We start from the raw sequence: 24,304 nt of genomic DNA, 5'->3' as shown, positions 1-24,304 counted from the left end.
CACGGTGCTCTGGGAGAAATAAACAGCATAACAGAGGCTGCAATCTTTGCCCACCTGATTCCCCTATTTTGTGGCCAAGGTTACAGAGGTAACACAATCATTGGAGTTCCATGAAACGGTATGGAAGTCTTTGTTGCGTGGGAGGAGGCCAAAAAAAATGAATGTAGGCTGCTCTGCGTCTGTGTGTGGTGCATTCAGCAGCTATTGTGAAGCTGCGGACACCCAGAACTTGCGAACCGACAGCCAAGATGAATGGATTCACAAGGAAAATTACCGTACACTAAAAATAACAGCGAATATAATAATACAACAAGATTATTATCAATGAAAGTGATGTAAATCTGACAGCTTCTTTCATTAAAAATAAGACGTAGCTCACTATGAGATAGGTGGGTTTTACTCACAGCACATCAATGCATCACAGCACAACAAGTGTCAATTATGCACAGCTTGGAGCAGACTTCTCTGAGCAGCTTGGTAAACCAAATGGTATAAGAACGAAAAACAGTGCTCTGGTGCTTGAATATTGTCACAAAAGACAAAAGAGTGAAGAGAAGAAAAAAGAAAGCGAGTTTACCATTCCGTTAACACTTGTAACGGTGCGGAGATGTGCTGTCATTACTGTATTTATCTGTCATTGTCGCTTTAGTGAAAAATGCAGTGCGTTTCCTCTGCGAGTGCCAGTTGGTATTATCCACGCAGCAGTTGTATCAGGAAACAGAAACACAGCACCAGCTTCTTCAAACCTGCAGTTCTGGGTTTGTTCTAGTCTTAGACGTGCCAGCGAGCAGAGTAAAAGTAGCAGCAATTTACAGCTGCAGATGTAGATGTGCACTCCTCATCACAGTGGAGTGGTACTGAAGTAGGGCTACCTTGCAAACTGCTCGTGGCTTTAGTCTTTGACCGATTCTAACCACATAGACCCCAGCTATAGGTCAAGTTTAACAGGGACAGGTGAGAGCAACAACCTGCATTTTGCAGTTTCTATACCCTACATGAGCTAAGATAAAAGCCCCCTATGGCTAAAGGCCGAAATGAAAAGCAGCAGTGGACAAAGAAATGGCACTTAAATTATTGTGACATCAAGCCTTATGTTATATTCAGTTTTACTTGTTGGTTTGACTTTTGTTTGATATACTCTATAATGACACATCGGCAGGATAAAGGTAAATATATTGACAGTAAGTTATTGACAACGGCTGAATTGCAAACCTTTGAGTAAGTATCACCAAATCAAAATCTATTCAGTTAGTTGTTTTCAGTCAAACAAACAGTGGAGTCCAAAAGAAACCACAAGTGAATATTCATTCATCTTCTGTAACCGCTTATCCCAGCTGTCATCGAGTGAGAGGCGGGGTACAACCTGGACAGGTCGCCAGTCTATCACAGGGCTAACACAGAGAGACAGACAACCATTCACACTCACATGCACACCTACGGCCAACTTGACAAGCATGTCTTTGGATGGTGGGAGGAAGCCGGAGTACCCGGAGAGAACCCACACAGATACAGGGAGAACATGCAAACTCCACACAGAAAGGCCACAGTCAGCCCATGGATTCAAACCCGGAACCTTCTTGCTGTGAGGCATCAGCGCTAACCACCACCCCACTGTGCTGCCCCACAAATGAATATTTACTTCAGAAAAACTACATAATGTACGACAGCTTAGACCTGTGAAGGTTCTCAGTCATCCAGATCAAGGTACATCCAAAAATGTTAGAGAAAGGCAACTGGACTTGTAGAGTTTCTTGAAGACCTTTCGCCACTCATCCAAGAAGCTTCTTCAGTTCTAAAAGTCTGGTGGCGAGTTGGGGTTTGAATAAGCACATCTGTGGGTGTTATCCATCAGAAAATCAATGTGATGGGTGGCAAAACATCTTCAAGGAACTACAAGTCCAGTTGTGTTTCTTTAACGTTTCTGGATAAACAGCAACTTAGTAAAACACTGAATCTATTAAAAGTGTACGTGTTCCGAAGAGCATCTTGTGATAACCCAATTGTATGTCTTTCTGAGTTATGCTCATTGAGTTGAGGTCAGGTGACTGTGGAGGAAAATCCATGTGCATTTATCAATGCCAAGTATGCCAACTTTGGACTTGCGCACTGTATAGTTTGGACTTGACAATTCAAATCTGAAGTACAGACAGGAGGACACAGTTCGTTCATTTTGTATTTGGACTGGCAGCGTACTTGATGATTTCTGCTAAATGTCTTCTGGGATACCTGGCTGTCCCAAGTCCACACAAGTTACCTCCCAATGTGTCCTGGGTAAAACGGGCGAGGCAAGTCTGGCATTTGGACTGTACTTGGTCAGATGTATACTTCAAATTGAACAGTATTTGGGCAGCGATTGACGATCTTTCACAAGTCAACTACAACAGAAGTAAGAGACAAGAACGTATATTGATAAACGCCCGGTGACAGTCAGCACTCCTTGGCCTTGTTTGGTCTGCAAGTAGTTTTAAGAAGGATGTCGCAGCATGTCAAAGGAAGTCTCAGAGTCGATTCAGCACTACCTTTTGTAACTCCTGTGGTCTGATGCATTCTCTCTGCTGTGCGTCTCCTTACATACACCCCTCTAATACTATCCTAAATGTCAAACTTGGATTCATCAGTAAATTGGACTTTTCAGTTATCCTTTGTGAAATACTGCCATGCCTTAGCTCATCCCAAGCGGCTGGCCTTGTTTGTCCTCCTGGGAAGTGGCTCAGAGACGCTACTTGTCCTCTGAGATCACGACTAGACAGCCTCCTTTTGAAAGGACTTTTCCTGATTGGAGTCTTTCATTCTTTATTTAATAAATGCCGTGTCTGTGGTGAAGTTGCTTTTCCACCTCTCAGTGAACAAGCCCGGGGTATTGATCTTCTGATGGTGTGGTCTCTTTTGTTCTGCCTGATGGTGCTTTGGATAAAAGCGATCCAGTTTCCAGAGTGTTTTAGAGTGTCATGTACTGCCCCTGTTAGAAACCTTCAGGCCAGCCACGATTTGAACCTGAGAAAGAGCCTCTTTTCTTTGAATAACATTTTGACTTTTGACACAGTGACTGACTTCTGATGCCATGTTAAAATGCTACTTGCAATAGTAAGCTCTGTCCTGCTGGAGACTTGAGACACGGCCATAAATATAAGAGGTGGCTGCCGACTGCAGGGTGATTGACCTGAATAAGCCTCTGACGAGTAGATCAAATCCAACTGTGTGTCATCTGAACGCTGTTTCAACGGAAGGATACAGCTCGAGGCAAACCTGACCTTTTGTACAAAGCAGTTAACGTGATCAATGCCGCAAAAAAGTTTCTAAATCTTCTTAAGCAGTTCATATTAACATATTTTATTAACTTCGGAATTTACATTCTTTACATTCATCATTTTAATTACTAGTGACTGACGACTATAAGATGTCCAGGTCAGACCAGGACAGTTGAACCGTTATTTTTCAAGCCGTACACCTGAATGTAATGCCGTAAGATTTGCACTGTGATGACTGTGTAATGGACTGAATAGCAGTGAAGCCTGCTGAGGCTGAAAATGACAGCCTCTTGATTTCACTTGAACATTCTGAGAGGACATCCAAGGCGAAGTCACAGACATCAGTGCAGTTTTCATTTTGTAAGTATTTCTGTCAGATGTAAAAAAAAATATAGGTCCAAACAGAGGGCATGAAATCTTTGTTGGATCCTTACAGATGATGTTATTCACTACACATACTTTGACCTGTCCATTTTCTCTTCATTTCTCATGAGTGACTACAGTCATTATGTAGTGGGTTAAAACAGAGGTCACCTACTCCTGACACCACACAGACAGAGCACTCGCTGCTATTTTGCTAAATGTGCTGCTCACAGAGGCCCGACATTGTGACATTTTCTGTGTAGAAAATGCGAGAACACCACATTTCCCCCGTATTGGCCTCCCTTCACTGGCTCTCGGTGCGTTTTACAACAGATTTTTAAGATTCTGGTGTTTTTCATACAAACCACTAAATGGACTGGCCTCCTAAAACCACACATCCCATTAAAGTCCGTTGACCATTTGCTTCTGGCCGTTCCAAGGACAAGGCTGAAGCGCAGGGGAGCTTGTGCTTTTCGCAGTCGCAAACTCTGGAGCGGTTTGCCTCGGCAAGTTAGGCCGGCCCTGACGCTGCCTGTCTTAAAACTTATATTCACCCTCAGGCATTTCATCCAGTTTGAATGCATCTGATTTCTTTGGTTGTGTGTTTTAAATTAGTAATTTAAATTTCATCTTTGTGTTGACTGTGTGTTCATTTGGTTTTTATGATTCGGCTACTCTGACTGTAGAGAACTTAGGTAAACATTTGTTGCTGTTAAATGTGCTTTATAATTAAAACTGATGTGACTTGACTAGACATGGAATGGCGTCTGCAATGGTGTGCCGCTATTAGACTAATTTAGACAGGTCATTAAATAAGATTTTTTTTCCCCCATAGAACTAAAGTTCTGTCACCTTCGGCTAGCACAGGCTAACTGACTGAACACCTCTCTCTGGTGGTGAAGCTTTCGTCTCTTAAAGGGGAATTACTGCTTTTTATAACCTGGACCTTATTTCTGGCATAAAATACAATCGTTTACTCACCCATATAACTTTTGTGTAATTTGTAGTCGTTCGGGAGATATTTAGATCCGCGTATATCCATACAGTGGGAGTGACTGGGGCACCAAAACGCAGCCTCTAAATAACGCATTATCTGCCACGAAACTCGTTCATTTCACCAATATTTTGTTATGACACGCTAGTGCTATTCCCCGTTGAGTCCGGAGTTACCTGTTATCTATTCGTGGACGTTCAGTGGTTTGTTGCTCTTTGGCCAGCTCTCTCTCTCTCCTCTTTCAACGAGCTCCTCATCCATATACTCTGGCTCAAAACGGCTCAAGTCGTCATCCACAACCTCAGAATCGAAAAAATATTCAGCCATGTTACCAAAAACTAGCAGTAGCAAATTACAGGTAAACAAGCCGTGCGGGGTGCGCGCGGTGCTCAGAGATGACATCATCCAGGTCAGAGGTTAGTAGGTCAATCTACAGACCCCGGATGATGATAACAGGTAACTCCGAACTCAACAGGGAATAGCACTAGAGCATCATAACAAAATATTTGTCATGGTTCTGGTTTTTTGATTCCTGTGTTCATGTTTTGAGTTTCATTCATGTTTCATGTTTTCCAGTTTCCCGTTTTATTTTGTTAAGTTCTTGATTTCATGTTGTGTTACTCCCTGTGTTTCCCCCCTTTTGATTAGGTCATTGGTTTCTCCTTGTGTTGTCTTGATTTGTGTCACCTGTGTCTCGTCACCCCTCTGTTCCTCGTGTGTGTGTATATATAGTCCTGCTTTCCCCTTTGTTCCTTGTCGTGTCATACTGCTTTCCTCCGTTTCTCTATGTCCCCAGTGTTCCTGATCTCAAGTCTTGTGATGTTATGTTTTTTTTTTGTCTTTTTCAAAGTTTTGATTTTTGTCTTTGGAATTCCTGCTTTCTCAGCAGCGCTTTGTGTTTCCTTTTTGTTTAATTAAATTCAGTTTTTTGCCTACTCCTGCCACCTCGCTTATCGTCCAGCATTTGGGTTCTACCTCCCCTTGAAAAATCTTAACAATATTGGTGAAATGAACGAGTTTCGTGGCAGATAATGCGTTATTTAGAGGCTGCGTTTCGGTGCCCCAGTCACTCCCACTATGTGGATATACGCGGCGCTCCACTGGAGCTAGATATCTTCCGAAGAACTAAAAATGACACCAAAGTTATATGAGTGAGTAAACGATCATATTCTATGCCAGAAATCAGGTCCAGGTTGTAAAAAATGGTAGTTCCCCTTTAAAGGCGAAAAATTGTGTGAGCTACTTCCATTTATTAATAATAACAATAATTAAAAGGCCAAAGGCTTCACCAGTTACCCTTATGAAAGTCCATGCAAATAAGGGTTTGACACTGTGACTGGGAATAACAGCAGAATAACAGCAACAGTAGTCAAGGTGATAAACTCAGAAATTCAGAGTCACCTTAAGTTACACTACAGGTAATTATATGGTTTTCTCCATTTAATTTCCAAAACCCAATTATCTTTTTCCCTCAAGCACAGGAGCAGTGTGCAAGACATAGAACCTGCTTATTTTAAGACTTAAGTCGGTTTAACATACTCACATTTTTCAAGAACACCCATTGTTCCTGGATGGGAAAAGCGTCAACTAACAGATGGCCGTAGGAAATGTGAAAAATACAACAACAAAAAAAAAAAATTCTGTGATTTGGTTAACCACCTACTTTACTGAGAACGGCGTGGAACACTTCACAGCAAACAAATGCAATTAAACAGCAATTTCTCAAAATAAAGCATAGGGTCTTTGGCATAATACATGGAAAGAAAGGAAAAAAGTCTCAGTGATTTATTGTCAATGCTCAGATTTGGCCACCATTGATTAACTGCGTCCTTATCTGGCACCACCTCAAACGCCCAAATAATGATTAAAAAGAACCAGTGAAGGGTGTAAAAGAAGGTGAAATAAATATGTTCCCGTTAATTCGAAGAGATGTAAATAACGTCAAAGTCCACGTTTTTGTTCTTTTTCCACTTCATTTACTCTGTTGAAGGCTACTGATGAATATTAAGTATGTTTACCCGGCTTCTTTTGTCAGCGGAGATGGCTTACCATAATGACACTGCCAAGATTGTGTTGTTGTATTAATTTGGCAAACAAAAGCTATTCATCAGTGGTTTTCTGTATCTATCAAACTGTTTAACTAATCCAGGTGGGAATTAGACCCCAACGAAAAGCAATCTGATTTTCCCAGTTAGCAAGACATTTTGGCAGGTCTCTTATTAACCTGATGTCATCATATCGTACACTGCAACATGACACACAGCTGATCACATTATCATCATCTCCTGCTGTCTCCACAAGTCATTATAGTCAACAAACAAACGCATTTTAAAAATGAGCTTTTGAATAGTTTACCACTCTTTGGTGCAAGGAAACTTTAGGAGATGGTTCAGTTCTTAAATATCACTCCTCATGGAGAGCTCACAACTGCCAGGAGAAAATTCTTTGTTTTTCTTTTAAATACGAAGATAAAAAGTCCTTAAATATAAACTGGTATTTTACCTCATGGCAAAGCCGGTGCCTGTTGAGTTGTGTTAACATTCTCTCCAGCCTCTCTCCAGTATTCATTCGTTCCCCACAGTCCCACTCAGATATACTCTTATCCTTCTTATCCTCAGCAAATCAATACCTACCTCAGCTACTTTGGGAATCAACCATCCACACACATCAACTAAGGAGCGATGCGTCAGAAGCACAAAAGCCGAAATCCTTGGTGGAAATCTTTGCTTGCGTTAGCATCTTTAGGTATATCTCGGCGGGATTTGAGCTTTTGGAAAAATACTGAGGAAATGGCAACAAGGTAACTCATCCTCATCATCGCACACGTCAGGTATTAGCGGAGTTATTTGTGCGCGCTCCCATGGCGCTGTGAGGAGATGTGTTTCTTTTAATGCAGCGGGGGAACGGCTCTTTCAGGACACACTTACAGCACGTTACCGAATCGAATATCAAACATTTGGATCAACCCATTCCCTCATTATAAATTAATTTCCTAAAGCGTGGCCCAATGTCTTGGAGGATGATTATTAAAAGTGCCTTTAATGGAGGTCAGTGAGGCTGGTTCAAGCCATTAATCTAATTGTGTGTCATTTAAATATCATAAATCACATAGTACATGTTTACATTTGACATTTCTTTGCACTTAACAGTGCAGTAATATCTTTGCCTGCTTCCTGTAATCATCGGTGCATGAATATTGATGTGGTATCTCTCCAGGCACTTCATCTAAAATGAATGAAGACGGGCCTCCAGCTCAGACAGATCTGCACAAACACGGCATGCTCATTAAAGCCCAATTGTATAATAATGTGCACCTGTCTGGAGAAATGAAAGGTAGCCTTCCTTCCCTGCACGGAGATCAGAAACAAGCCATTAAAATATAGATGTTTTCTGTTATTTTATGTGCTGCGACTGCCATGTTTAGTTTTACATGAAGGAGTAATGATTTATTGCCAAAATGATGAGACTTGCGGGTGGCAAAAAGAATTTGCTGAGATGAAATGAACTCTACTATTTACATAATTACAAATCAATCACTTTTACAACTTTTGTGACACTTTTACTCACGTTTGCCTCATTCAAACATTATGAGTACAGGTAATTTTGCAAAATAAAATAAAATGAAATAAAATCTACTTGAAAGTATAAAAATGAATTAAAGTTAGGTTTGACTTTTTGAACAATAATGTAGTACAGCCTTATGTTTGCAAAAAAAAAGAAAAAAGAAAAAGAAATAAGAGCTGTTTTACTGTAGATTAGATTTTCAAAGCACCGTTCTCAAGCCGGGAAGTGGGGAGCCCAGATGGGGTCAGGTCACGTGACTGGCTTGTATGTCTCATATGCTAATTTTGCATATTGCAATGGGAGTTGGGACCTAAGACCCGAACCTTGTAATCTGAAAGCAAACTGAGAGGTAATTCGAGTGTTCCCATCTAAATTAGACACGTCATTATGAAGGTCTGTTTGTTTTCAAAAGAAAAATCTAACTTCTACTATCCGTACAAACTTTTTTTTGCAAAAGATGTCGAGAAGTATTTCATTCTAAGCAACAAATATACATCCTTACCTCCTCACAATCTGTGTGTCTGTGTCTATAAATACAGGATGATAACTGTGATTCAGGTGAAACATCAGTTCATACAGAGGTATACTGTGTGTTTAAGTAAACTTAATCACCGTCTTTATTTAAAATCTAAACTCGATTTAAGATTGGAGAAGTACACAGAATATGAAACGCAACACTTGCTTATTTGTAACCTCAGGGTTTACAGATTTCTTAAGGTCAGTGCACGATATAATGGCTCAGATAGAAATCAAAGGGTCTATAATAGTGCGACCATCTGGGGAGACATATGTCAGTTTTCATTGTAAGTAGAATGAGTACTAGGAAAATGCACTACTACTATGTTATTTAAAAGTTGATGGTTAAAGTTGATGTGGATTGGGCCCCTTCTTAAAAAAAAAATAACTTGTACACCATTGTTAGACCACTACCACATAATAGTCCAGATCAAAAAGAATACTGGAATTCATCAAAGAAACTTTTAAGCTCTTTCAGTCGTCTTGTCTCATCTGAGCAGATTTTCTGCAAGTCTTGTGTTTGTCTGCTCCACCAAAGTGGGTGACACTGCTTGTGTAAACCACTAAGATCCTCTCCTTTATTCAAAACAACACACTAATGCAGTTTCCATTGTAGCAGAGCATCATCTCTTTGTTGTCTGAGTGTTATTTTCCAGGGAATAGGTGCCAGCTCACAGGTGTAAACAATGGCGAAAGCAGACGCTTTTATGAGCAGTGTATAATGTGCATATATATTGTACAAATTGAACCTGAGGTGTTAGACTACAATAACATCCAGAGGACGACTCTCATCTGACTGCACAGCAACTTAGCAGGGTCATCTGTCATTTGACAGACAGATGTAATATTACAAACTCTGGTGTTATCTTGTAGCACAACTGCCAAAATGTACACAAATTTGGAGAGGCTGATTAAATTCTGTGTTCTCTAAAAAAAAAAAAAAAAAGGTGACAGATATATTCAGCAGTTTTTACAGCTTTATGGAAGCACTCAGGTACACCACAGAGCCAATGACTTTCATGAGCATTTTGAGGCTACACCAGCAAGGCTCCAGTCTGTGTGCGCAGTGGTCGAATTGACTGTTAGAAATCCAGATTTCTGCATCATTAACTAATGCGAGTCATGTCTGTTGCTGCATCTGTTCCGTTGATATCCCGCCCTATGAAGCCCACTGAGTACAGACTGCACCAAAAGTCTCTTCTTCCTTTATTGCGCTGCCTATCACTTTCATTTTTTTTGCTTGGAGACTTTCCAAAGAGCTAATTCTTTTTTTCTGGATGGCTGGAGGCAGTCAAGCCAATCCTGTGGAGAAGCTTCTGCCATGCTGCACTGCACCTACTACAATCCAAATAGGGTCATGACTAGAGGGTATCTGCATGCTGTTGAAGTGGCTCTGCAGTGTCGGTGCGTGTTGTACGATCTGGGCAGCTGCTGGATGTCAATATTACTGGAGGCCACTGAACGGGACGTCAAACTGAAAAGCATGCATACGCCACAGCCGCCGTAATTAGTTGTTTTCACAATCTAGATTCTAAATTAATTACATTACACAGTACATTATTTCCTTCTCCATCAGGCAGAGGAACAGGCAGAGGCAGAGGAACATTGGTTTCTACCAAATTACCGTAGTGATAACAATAAGAGTTTGGTTACTGGTTACTGAAAATTCCTATTAGCAATAACTTTAGAAAAAAAGAGTAAATTTATATAGATGTTAGGGAAGTGTGTGCTTAAAAACCTCGGCTGTCTTTGGGCTTGGGTTTTGTGTTCTGGTGGCTACTGAGGTCCTTCATTTGGCACAAAAGACATCTTAACACTGAAAGCATGTGTACTAATGGTGACTGCTGAAGCTATGTGAAGGCGTAACAAAGAAAATTCTCAATGCGCCAGTGTAATTGACGGTTCTCTAATCCTCTTCCCCCAAACAGCAATTGTCGAATTCTTGCAAACGTAACTTGGCTCAGCGGCCCTGCGAAGCTTTGGATTTCTCTCCGTGTTGAAGCTGTGTGTAAGAGATGGGGCTGTAGTAAGAGATAAACAGCAAAGGGGGATGGATTGCATGAACGGCAAAACAGCACGGATTAAAGCGTGTGTTCGTCTGCTCCAGAGTAAGCTACAAACGTTAGCTTTTCCAGCTAACTAGCTTACTGAGCGCAGAAGTAACCTTGCTTTTCTTTGAAAGCCAAGCAGCATATCATTAGTAGTTTCCATTGTTAGGAGGTTACAAAAAGTCTTGTTCAAGACAAATTCACTCTGAGGGTAAATACTAGTGTTAAGTTGGCGCCTTTGTATACTGCTCTGGTGGACTGAAGGACACTGACACTTTATTAGAGATATCACTTCATCTGACAAACGTATCATTCATTTTCTGTAACCGTGTGTCCTCTGGAGGGTCGTGGGAGGGGCTGGAGCCCATGCCAGCTGTCATTGGGGGAGAGGTGGGGTACATAGTTCACCAGTTGATCGCAGGACCATTGGTTCGTCCACAACCTCAGAATCGGAAAAATATTCAGCCATGTTGCAAAAAACTAGCAGTAGCACGGGTGCACGCGACGCTCAGAGATAACATCATAAAGGTCAGAAGACATCATCCAGGGTCTGTAGGTCAATCTACAGACCCTGGATGATGATAACAGGTAACTCTGGACTCAGCGGGGAATAGCACTAGCGTACGATAAAAAAATATTGGTGAAATGAACAAGTTTCGTGGCAGATAATGCGTTATTGAGAGGCTGCGTTTCGGTGCCCCAGTCACTTCCACTATATGGATATACGCAGATCTAAATATCTCCCGAACAACTACAAATTACACAAAAGTTATATGGGTGAGTAAATGATCGTAATAAGGTCCAGGTTGCGAAATAAGGTCCAGGTTGCAAAAAAAACAGTAGTTCCCCTTTAAACGAACACAAAAGTGTTTCTGTTATTTAGCTTAGCCCACTGACTACAATGGGGTTGTCAAAATAACAGAAACACGTGTTGTACGACGCAATACAATTCAACAGTACTACAAACCACAGCCTCCAAAATGAAAACACTAAAATATCAAATCAACAGCTAAATCAGTTAAATCATATTGGAATCCACACACGTCATCCACTACCAATTGATGCTACCAGTTGTACTCACTGGACTCATTATTGTAATATTATGCTAGTATTGTACTACTGTTCATTATCATATTAATAAGCAATTTCCTATTATTATGGAAATCACCGTCATTATGTTATATTGATTATCATGATTATAGTATTCAGATGTATTATTATTATGGTACTGAATCCACAAAATAGCTAATTAGTAATGTATGAGGATTTTCTTTCCTTCTTTCTTTGCATAGATATTGCATACCTAATTCTAGACTGAACAGAGATGTATACACCCACACAACACATCGTCACACATACCATACACAATTAAATACTGACATACTGCTTGTAGAAGTGCATCTCTTTATATTACGTCTGTGATTTCAATCATAAACTAATGTGAATGTTGATTTTTGCCTGGCGCGTGGAGCTTAGCCTTAACATTAGGTCATTAGAATTACCATAGCAGCAAACCTTGTCACCAGCAGGTGAAGACGAACCTGAATTAGTTGACTTCTTTATGAATTCAAAGACTCCTGTTACCTGTTACCTTCATAATGAGTAGTACAAGTGAACCAGAAGGTAAGTAGAGTTTAGACGCTAATCATTTGTGTTGTAGCTAAACATTTGTGGCATTGTGGATTTAGTGGCTTTACTCCATATATACTGTATTAATCTTTTTTTCAGGTAAAAAGGTAACGTCATAACATTACAACAACATTCAGCAGACTCATTAAATAATTATTAGTATGATTGTTTTGACCCTGACACAAAGCTGACTAATCTAGCAATTAACATTAGGTTAGATGAGGTGATATGCAGCTCTTTAATTACAGTCGAATATATAACTATAAATACACACGACCAAACACAACGTGAGTAAAACGTCAATATGTTCCACTGCCTGCGAGTGATGATCTGATTCATGATGGTGGTGAGACAACAACTCCCACCATCCCATGCAAGTTATCAACGATGTCCTCAAACGACTTCTTTTGTTGTCGTTTTGACTCATAGTGGCTGAAGCTGCACTGCTGCGCTTTGAGGATGAATGAATGATGATGAATAATAGCTGCACTACAGCGCTGTGTACCATTCTCACCGCAGTCATACGGGAAAGACAAAGTTGAGAAACTGTGGATGCTCTTTGCCTGTGTTGCATGGTTCCCTGTGGTTTAACAATGTGGTAACCTGGCAACAGCGAAACACTGAGCAAACGAAACATCACTTCAAAGTGCAGACGCCCTACAGTCATACAGCAGTCTGCAGCTTCATGTTTGTTCTCTTTTGCCTTACCGTATAAAATTATCTCTTCCTGGAGTAGCTTTTGTGTTGCAACCAGATTTTCAGTGGATAATAGAACCACACCAGAGTCTCGTGTTGCCTTTTGCGTCCCATTGCTAATCATGATGGTGCTCTAAAACCATTGAACTTTCAAGGTTAATGCACAACATTTGTCCAGAAATGCAAAAAAAAAAAAAAGCACTGACATTTTCATTCTTTAACCTTTTTAAGCAAATTGCTTAACTATCATCGCAACTGGTAAAACAATTTTCCAAAGTGGTTGACCTAAGCGTCGACTGAAACGTGGTTGCTCATGGGCAGAAGAGTACCGGCTACATCGCAGTACAGGGTGATCCACTTTATTCTCCGCTACAGAGAAGCATGGGGCATGGTCAGCACACAATTACTCTAGAGAACAAGAGCACACACGCGCGCACACAGTTGCAGGCTCTCTCCTTCCCTTCCGTGTGTGTAAAACAAGTTCGGCTCAAAAGTGAGGCAAAACATTACATCGGCTCAGCTGCACACTCGTTGCCTTGGGTCCCGTGGTAGCCTTGCTTTTACACGAACAGTTTTTAAAAAAGCACTTGGCAGACAAATGATCGCATATTCACGGCCATGTCTGGAATACAAAATAAGTCACATTTTAGCAGGACTTCTTACAAATGCCCCAAACCATTTGTTTCTGATTGTAGGCTAGTACACTTTAGACCATCTTACAGTACGTTTAATTTAGTGTTACCATCACAGAAATGGGGTCAGTCAATTTTAAGATAAAATCGTGAAACGGCATCACTATACCAGTACATGTTACTACAAAAGACTCTTGGCTGTCGCTAATATAAACCTACACTGAGAAATGCAACGTACTGCGGCGATTTACAAGTGATTACACTGCTTGTTATGTATTGGCATAGGTTGTTATTTACTATTATTACCATGTGACTGTGAAGGAGAGTGCGAACAAAGCTGATAAAAAGCAGAATTTTATGTGTGTTTAACTGAAGACTGTGATCACTGGCAGACAATGTATACATTTATTTATACACCGATCAGGCATTACATTATGACCACCTTCCTAATATTGTGTAGGTCTCCCTTGTGCCTCCAAAACAGTTGTGACTCATCAGAGAATGGACATGGGTCTTCTGAGGGTGTCCTGTTGTGTCTGGTAACATAATTTTGTTAGTGGGGGGCTTTGGGTCCTATGGGTTGAGTGTAGGGGCCTCTGTGGACCATCCAACAGATACTTGATCAGTTTGGGATCTAGTGAATTTGGAGGCCAGGTCAACACCTTGTACAGTTCTTCATGTTTTTTGAGTTGTGTGCCTGTGTAAGGCTGCATCCTGCTGGGGATGGCTGCTGTCATCAAGGAGTGTCATTGCTATGGGGTTGGGGTGCCTGGTCTGGTCTAGGTGGGTGCTACATGTCAGCACGGTGGTGGAGAGGGTTCAATTCTCAGGGCCTTTCTGTGTGGAGTTTGCATGTTCTCCCCGTGTTCAAAAAAACATGGGTGTTAGGCACTGGGTCAGGTTGGCCCACAGTGGCGGCTCAGTCGCAGCGGCTCAGGACTAAACCTCCATCCGACCAAGTAATTTCGTTGTATTGTATAATGACAAATAAAGCACTTTACCTTTACCTTTTACCTTATGTCTAAGTAACATCCACATGAATGCCAGGTCCAAAAGTTTCCCAGCAGAACGTTGTATTGTCACAAGACGGTGTTACAGTGTTACTTACTTCTCCTGTCAGTGGTCATAATGTTACGCCAGATCAGTGTATATCAGGTCAGGCCTCATCAGAACATTCACTGGTGCAGCATGAGCTCAGAGTTTGTTTTAAGGATAAAGATCAGGTACAAACACGTACCGATGCTTGCACAGCTGGAATGAGGCGCATGTTCAGGCCGACTTGATTTGGAGTCGACCCTCTTGCCTGTGCCATCTCATTCTTTCAAAATCCCTCATGCAGCACTCAAAAGAATAGGCTCGCTCTAAAATCACCCCTCTAATTTCACAGAGAAAGGTGAAAAATAAGACTACGACTACAATTACCATGCAGAGATTTTTTATCTTTTCATTACAGCTCACTGCGGAGGGGCAAAACACGGTATCAGGAATATACCTGAAGCTCACAGTGTGAAAACAAAAAATAAAGAAACAAATTTGCCGTCTCATCCGTTAAACAGCTCCAGATCCCTCGTAATGTTTTCATAGAGTTTAAGGGGTATAAGCAGGCTCCATGCAGGGACGATCTGGTGCTCATCTCCACTTCAAACCAGGGAACGCAGCCAGTCCCACCACAGACCGTCGCTCTGCATCCCTACCACCGACTGGGTTTATATGAGGCCAAAGAGCTTCACGCAGTGGGGAGGAACGGGGAGGGTGGAGGAGACAGGGAACGGGAGAGGGAGATCAAGAGAACGGGAAATCACACTGTACTTGTGTTCAGTCGCTCCTTGTGGCGGGCACAGCAAGAAAACCTCTAAAACACGGTAAAGAATGTCACATGCTAGCTAAATGTGCCTCAGTATAGACACACGCTGCTCCTGTCTGACCTTAGCTCACACTCCGGGTTTACCACAAGCATAATTCAACTCCCTGCACTCAATACACCCACGACTTTCTATCTCCTGGAGCCTGAATGCGTTCCAAAAGCAAACTTTACTGAAAATAAATACTTTGATATCCAGGTTTATATTGCTTGTATGTTACTTAATCTCGTTGGGGCTGGTAACAAGTCTGAGGAATTTCAAAGAGCACAATTTTCAGAGCTAGTCTATATTTTAATTTTAGCTTAGTTAACAAAGCCTTACTTCTTTTAATCATCAACTGTTTCATTTTCACCAGCTTACAAATGGTGCCGGTTTGCTTAATATTGATTCTGGGAACCAGACAACAGAAAATAAATTTGCTGTTGCCTGTAAATACACACACTTGACATTTTAGTGCAGAATGAATATGTGGCTTTTCAACACAGAGGTGTGTTCCTCTAGGTAAGCAACCACACGCAGGCTATAAAAAGTGCGTTATGTAACTAGCACGCAGCTTGACGAAGCTTAGGCGAAAGCTCACTAAGCAAGGTCTGTTCCCTCTCGTTCTGTCTTTATTACTGTAGGGCTATGTCTGCTGCGCCACTCTCTTCATCACTTTCCAACAGAGTCAAAACGACTTCCTTCTCAATTTCAACATCATTACTCCCGCCCAATGATCTATTCGCACGCAATCTGTCCCCAAATCTGCGTGCTTTAAATCCAAAAGATGTTTGTCTCTCAGCTTTTCAGACCGTGTTATCCTGGAGCCCTCTCCCTTACCCGTCTCCACCTCATCTTGATTGTCCAGGGGGTCTCCTCTGGTCTACCACCAACAACAACGTCTAGACACCAGGGGGTCCTGTTTCTGTCTATTAGCTTCAGTTGGAACTCCGCTCTATGGGTGGTGACAGTGTTTGTATAAGGCCATCAGTGAGTGACTGGACCAAGTTTTGGCAATATGTCCTGCAACGTTGCCACTAATAGGACCTCTGACAGCCGATTCATCATGTTGAATCGATGGCGATGCATGTCCGTGACTGTGAGAGAGCTCACACGAATTGGCTGCTGGGCTTAGCAAATCGGAGAAACAGATGTGATGAGACGCACAAGACAAAGTCGAGTGAGCGCACACAGAAGGCATTTCCCATGGTTCATTCAAGTATACACTGATCAGCCACAACATTAAAAGTAAATAACATTGGCCATCTTCTGACAATACAATTCCCTACCTCGATCCCAAACTGATCAAATATCTGTGGGATGCACTGGAACAAGCCTGATCCACAGAGGCCCCTCCCCTGAACCCATAGGACCCAAAGGCCCCCACTAACAACATTCCGTTGCCAGACACCACAGGACACCCTCAGAAGGCCCGTGTCCATTCTCTAATGAGTCACGACTGTTTTGGAGGCACAAGGGAGACCTACACAACATTAGGAAGGTGGTCATAATGTTATGCCTGATTGGTGCATCTCCAAAGGGCACATTTCTTCCCTATAACAAGGCTGCCTGGAATCAGAAAACTGTTAGCCAGCTGATGAGTGGGATCAGAACAGGCCAGCTCTGCACCACGGTTTCCAGCTTTTCTCACCTTTCTTGCTAGTCCTAGCTCTTCCAGTTTCCCCTTTTGAATTACAATCACACACCTCTGCCCCTGCTTGTACAGAGAGTTATTTCCAGGATTGCCAGTAGACCGTGGGTTGTATTCTTAGTGGTGTGTTCACGCGTAACGTTTTGGTCCAGGCACAGGCGGCTTCACAGTCGGCCTTCGTTGCCAGTAGTTCCTTAGTGTCGGTTTGGTGAGTCTAATCCCACGAGCTCTTGTTGCTTTAATAAATCTGGCTCCCTACGTCCAAATAAAACTAATTTTGTTGAATTTGTACCTGTAGCTTATTGGGAATGCAAATGGCCCAATAGCTGGAAATCACAATTGCTAGAATTTCCCAGTATTACTCCTCAGCGCTACCTACTGCCTACATTTTAATCTCATCGCATTGAAAAATATGAATCTACATGTCTAGGATCAGCTGAAGTGCAGATATATCTGCAGTGACAGGTGGAAAAAAATGCATATAGTCCGACATGACTTCAAAACGGTTGGTCTTCATGGGAGATAACTGGCTGCAATTGGCAAATACAGCATAATGCCACGTTTGAGTGACATAGTTATACATAAATAAAACTGATTAATGTACTGAAATATCCCACTGTCCCCAAACATTAAGTAATTTGAATCATCAGTTGAGAAGATCCTGACTCACATTTTTTTTTATTTTTTTTCATCCACAGAGCATAGCAGGATAACAGCTGGCAGATTACCTAATCACAAAACTAAATGTGATGGAAAAGGAGTGGGTGATGGAAATAGCTGCAGAGCGGCGGCATCACTCATTTCTGTTCACTCCTCCAGCTCCAACTTTTTGAGCCAGACACTGGTACAACCCCCTCTAGTGTGATTGACGCTTCGGCTGACAGCGCTGTCAACAGCCAGGCAGGAGGGATGCTTTGTGGCGCGCTAGGATTTTATAACTGAACCATGACCAGGATGCACACTTTTTATTTCTCTGGCTATGGGGAAATCTCGTGTCTTCACATCACAAACAATGACCGGAGGCATTAGAAAGCAAGTCTTAAACCTCAAAAGTCAGTCCGGGATGGCTGCTCAGCAGGACATTTGTCACAATAGAGTGCATTGAAGAAAAACACAAAGAATACTGTTGGGTATTTCCAAACATGAAATATTTCTATGGACAAGAAAAGACATGAGGCACATGACAAACTGACACAGCCATTTGCCTGAAGGGTAAACTGTGTGCTGAACTGGTGATTTTTCTCATACAACACTTATTGAACACAAGGACAACTTAAGGAAAGTAATGTACTTATGCCATTGTATTACTGTAGAAAGAGATTGTAATTTTAAATGCAATTTAAATATGCCCTTATGAAGCAAAGGTGATGCAAGGACGATCAGTTATGGCGACTTCAAAGGTTTATTGCGTTCACAAGAAGAGTCCTATTGTGGCATTCACAATCTCGAAAATGGAGATTGTCTGAAAGCTCAGAGACCACATGTTGAATTTTTTTTAAAACGGTGGAGGCCACGCTCGCACAATCTTCAGCTGACGGTAAGTAAATATACGTTGGTATTCCCAACTGCCTCAATTTATTATTATGACTTTATATTTCCAAGGCTTCTAGGCGCCGACAGCAGCAGCGCTCTCAGGCCTCAAGGTCGACGCTACCACTTAAACATTATGCGCACGCGACTTCACGTGTACTCACGAGTGCCACTTTAAGGCGGCATTAGCAACCCTGTGTGTGAAGTGTCACGCTCTGTACAGCGTGGAGTGCGATCACGTGACACAGTTCGTGTTCTGAGGCCTGGCATGCAAATACGCAGTGATCCTGGGCCGTTTGCACGAGTGTCACAACAGCAACGGACATTTCCACTTCCTCGTAAAACAGGGTTCATCTGTGCTGATGACCATTTCTGTTTGTTGCAGAGCGTCTCAAGCGGAGCCGCTGATTGACCGGGTAAGTTCAAACATCTGCTCCCATCAGGTGTGGCACCTGCTAATGAGCACAGACCGGTGCTAGCCATGTTATCCATCTTCTTATGTAAATGAATTACTTTGCTGTATTCTGACCAGCTTACATGCAGTCAAATAGACAAACTGAGCAGTTTTTAGTTTTTTTTTTCACAGCAGACATTCAGATTTGTTGAGGTGTAGAAATCACAGGACTATTAATAATAATGATGCCTTAGTTTTTTTCTTAATTGTCCCAGTCAGCCGTGAAAGTAAACCAGCAGGGAGAAAAAGCAGAACATGGAATGCAGCCATCGTTGACCCACCTTTGCTTGCCCCGTTAGTCTGACTGTTTGCTGTGAAACAAGGTGTTTGGACTTTTTTATTTTTTTTTAACATGTCACAGTAGGAGAAGCACAGGTGTGAAAATAATAAAATTAATGACTGAGCTCCACTTACCCGCTTCAAATTCAGGATTCTGGTCCCGTTCCTCCTGGCCCTCAGACATATTGCCGGCGCCGACCGAGACACTGGAAGAGAACAGAGCCCTCATTAAAGTTGTGTTTTTCCTACAGTGGAAAAAAAAAAAAACACCTGTGGAAGTCAAAGACGGACATAATCGTGCAATCATCGACTTGCTCCGCGTTAAATTATTCATCAGAGTATGAGAATTGGCTGTGCCACGTATGTTGTTATATAAAACTCATTTACACATTAAAGTTGCACACAGCTGCTGATGTGGTTCACTTGGAAGCTAAAGGGAAGCGGAGTCCATCAGTACAAATTAAGAGAACCTGAAAAGCAGCACAGAGGCTGCAGATTCACAGCTGGAATTGAAGTTTGTGATCAAACCGTACGGGTTATTGGCTTTAATTGGGCCTAACAGCCCCGGGGCTGTATTTGTAGTTTTAGCGAAGACATCTGGAAACAAAACAATCTTCGTGTGCAGGGATCATTAGAGCCAACCCAGGCACAGGTGTTAGAAGGAGAAAGATCCCATCTCGCCCTACCCCAAACCTCCACCATCACCCCTATGAGCCAATGATGGAAAAGAAGGGTAAACTTTCTCATGCGAGGAGGCAACCTGGGTTAACGCTTCAGTTTAGACTGATATTTGTCATTAGGCAGCAGTGGGGTGGAGGGCATGGTTCTCACACTTTTGACTCAAAATCGTTCTGGGTTTTTCGGCAATGGGTTTCCTCCAGGAGCTCCAGCTTCCTCCCGCAGTTCAAAAACATGCATGCCAGACTCGGTTGGTGATTCTAAATTGGCCACAGACGTGCAAGAGGGAACTGTTGTTTGTCTATCTGTGTCAGCACCGTAATGGACACAATGGGATCAGCTCCAGCCCTCCACGACCTTCTAGAAGATAAGTGCCTATATATATATATACAATAGACGGATGGATGCGACAGTAGAGAGAAACTTCAGGACATGAGCAATCCCTCACAGTAAACCACTCTTCTGTGAAGCCACATTAAAAATATAAAATCCCTACAGTACACTGCTAGAAAATTGCTGTAAATCTACATTGAAATATCAACAGTATAGTCCTGTTATCTCTAAATGCAGGACACTGCTGTAAACTTCAGTTAGTGAGATGAAATATAACAGTGTTTGACCATATTGAAGGCTCAAAACAAACAAAACTGAGTCTGGGAGTCCACACATGTTCAAGTGTTGATTATTTATTCACCTCCATCTTGTGAACTAATTGGTGGCTATATCTGTGAAGGTTCTCAGTCATCCAGGTCACGGTATAAACAAAAAAGCATTTAAAAAGGCAGCTGGTGAGTACTATTTTTATTTTTATTTTTATTTTGCTTGTTAGCATAGGAAAATAGTTTTTCTTAACTGGATTGTTGTCAGAGTGAGTCATTCTCATTCGACTTGGATTAATGTTAACACATTTTATATTAGACTGGACTCAGTGTATTCAGCTAATGTTAGCTAACCTACTTTAAAATACAGATCTGATTTTAAGTTAAATACAGAGTTGCATTGTGTTCTTTCTCTTCTGATGTAGAAAAGTTGTTTGATTTTGGAATAATAAATTATTTCTTTCAACAACCTAACTGTGACACACAGGTTAGCTTGCCACTGGATATAAATTGGATATAAATGGATATAAATACCCTGGTGTTCACTTGAATAATAATAAACTGGACTGGTCGGACCACACTAATGCATAAGAAGGGCCAAAGTCGCCTCCACCTGCTGAGGAGCCTGAGGTCCTTTGGGGTGTGCAGGACAGGACCTGCTCAGGACCTTTTATGACACAGTGGTTGCATCTGCAACCTTGTACGCTGGGGTCTGCTGGTGTGGCAGAGTTACAGAGAGGGACAAAAAAAAAAAAAAAGACTGGGCAAACTGATAAAGAGGGCCAGCTCCATCCTGTGCTGTCCTCTGGACTCAGCGGAGCAAGTGGGGGAAAGGAGGATGCTTGCCAAACTGTCAAACATCAAGAACAACCCCTGTATGAGACAGTTGGGACTTTAGGTAGCTCCTTCAGCCAAAGACTGCTGCACCCACAGTGATAGAAAACATGAATTCTAGTAAACTGGCCGTAGGTGTGTATGTGAGAGTGAATGGTTGTCTGTCTCTCTGTGTTAGCCCTGAGATAGACTGGAGACCTGTCCAGGGTGTACCCTTCCTCTTGGCCGATGACAGCTGGGATAGGAATCCAGCACCCCCTCGACCCTTCACAGGACAAGCAGTTACAGAAGATGAATGAATATTTGTACTGTTGAGTCAGTATTAGTGAAAGTATGATTTTTTTTTCCACACAAATTTTGAAAACACATTTTTTTTTACAGGCTCTTCAACAGAGTACATCCTGAGAGAGGGACCAGGGCTGGACAAGTATCAAAGCGGACGGGGGAAGGTTGTTCATAAAAACATGACACCTGTCAACCATGATAACTGCCATGTTTCCGGTCTCCAAAAAAAAAAATTCAATGGACTTTGAGTAGGATTTCGTAACAGTTTTTAAACCCACTCATGTACACACATGCAAAAAACGGACATATTCCACACCCCAGCAACATGTTTTCTGTTAGCCACCTTCTCAGTGATTCACTCTCAGCATTTGTCTTTGCATCTCGAGTTCAGGTTTGGACAAGGTGCAAGAGTCGGTGAGCACTGCAGGCATTATTTGCATGACTGGAGTTTAGGTTCTGACCTTGAGCTTTGCTTTGCACTGATTTCACTTATATTTTAACTTTGGCTTGAATTTCTGAGATTTTTTTTCCTTCTTAAATGGCTGATATTTTAGTTTTTCCCTAAATCTTCGGGCTTTAATTTGTTCTCTGAGAAAAGTTCATTTTAAAAACTTGTATTTTGCCGATTAAGAGACACATGATACATTTGAAGCCGTATAATTTGTCTTAAAATTTGAATTAATTATTTCAAATGCTACATTTATACACGGTTCTAAAATGTGGTATCTTTATAGCAAGACTGCCAAGGAATAATTTATCCTATATATCCTATATAAGTTACAATGTTCAGAAAAAAATATGTAAAAATAATTGTCTAAATCTTAAAATATGTACTGCATGTATATTGAATACTTCTTATATGTAGCATTTAGTAAACATGCAGTACATATTACAAAATTGCAAATACCTCAGATATATCATTTGTGAAAAACAGTGTCAATTAACTGGTAATCCTTTCCCTGCATATTACTGTAAAGGTGAATAAAAACATTGTTTTTTTGTTTTTTACAGGTAGGTGATGCAAAGTTCTCTCTCTACCAACGTGCCACCTATGCACGTAGTGCCTTATTGACTATATTTGCATTTTCTTCCGAGGGGAATGCCAAAGGTTTGGACTTTTCCGCTCGACTCCCGCCGCGTGGCTCTATTTTGCATACTCCAACGCCATTTCTCACAGCTTACCTTACCTATAATGAGTAGAGCAGAGTAAAGGGCATATTCTAAATGTCATTTCATGCACCATTCAAACGGACAAGCTAAGGATATATTGGTAAACATTACGGTGTTGCTTCGCAAGATGAAACAGTGCGTGTGAGGCCCAGATCAATTTCACAGCCAACTATAGTTTTCTTGCTTCATGAATTTAAATGTTTATCCAGATATGATTATGCCAACCCGGAGCTCAAAAAGATGGCTGAGACATGAGATGACAGACGAGAGTGGTGTGTGCGTCCAAACGCCTTGTGAATAAGGAGATGAAATATGTTCACGTTTCTTTTTGCTGCATAATTTTAGATAAGCATCCATCTAAAGGGATCCTCCAATCCATAGCCTGGACCTTATTTCAGACTAATGAATTAAGATTGACCGAACTTCAAACAAATCTGGATCTTTCCCCATTAGCTCATGCTTTTTTACTCGTATTCCATTTGCTTCTTGTGCTCAAAAGACATCCACTCTTAAAATGGAAATTGAGCTGCACAACATGGATCCTTTGCTACTTTCATTTGAGTCACGGCGACCGAGGAACCCGGACTATTTTCTCGTTTCAGCTCAGAGGGTGAAGCTTGTGGATCCGCGGGTATAGATTTCCTCAGAAGCAACAGTTGACTTTGCAAAAACGGAGATTCTGCTCCTTAGCGTCCAAAAGTATACATCATCTGGGCTGAGGTGGAAGTAATGAAATTCACTGTCTCTGGTTTATTTAATAAAACACACTGTGGGAGAACAAGGGCACTGAACACACATTTACTTCATTTTCTATGTTTGATTGATGATGGCTACAGAAAAGAAATGTGGAGCATCTGGGCCCGCCGGCTGCTCTTACGCAATCCCTTCAGTTTTATTGTCTTTTTTTTTTTTTTTTTTCGTCTTGCTTCTTCCCAAACTCTTAAAATAAATTCTGGCCATGATTGTGAGATTCTTCATTAACGATGTTAATGGACTAAGGACTGATTTATGATCATGTGAATTTTGACCAAGGACCAGCCTCTCGGTACATGGTGGGGCACTTATTTATTGAGATGTGTGTCCCAAGTTAATTGCGACCTGACCAGTTCTAATAAGCAGAAATATGTTCATGTTCCTGGAATCTGTAAGAAGAACACTTACGGGGCTAATTTACCACTTTCTTTTTTTTTTCCTTTTCATTGAATGTGTGATGAATAAGGCAATTTAAATTATTTACCACAGACCATTTTGTCACTACTCATTACTCATGTTTAAAAGAGCAAGGGGAGAAGT

This window comes from Chelon labrosus, assembly GCF_963514085.1.
Source record: "Chelon labrosus genome assembly, chromosome: 8".
In the NCBI taxonomy this organism is placed as follows: Eukaryota; Metazoa; Chordata; class Actinopteri; order Mugiliformes; family Mugilidae; genus Chelon; species Chelon labrosus.
This window is presented reverse-complemented; position numbering follows the sequence as displayed.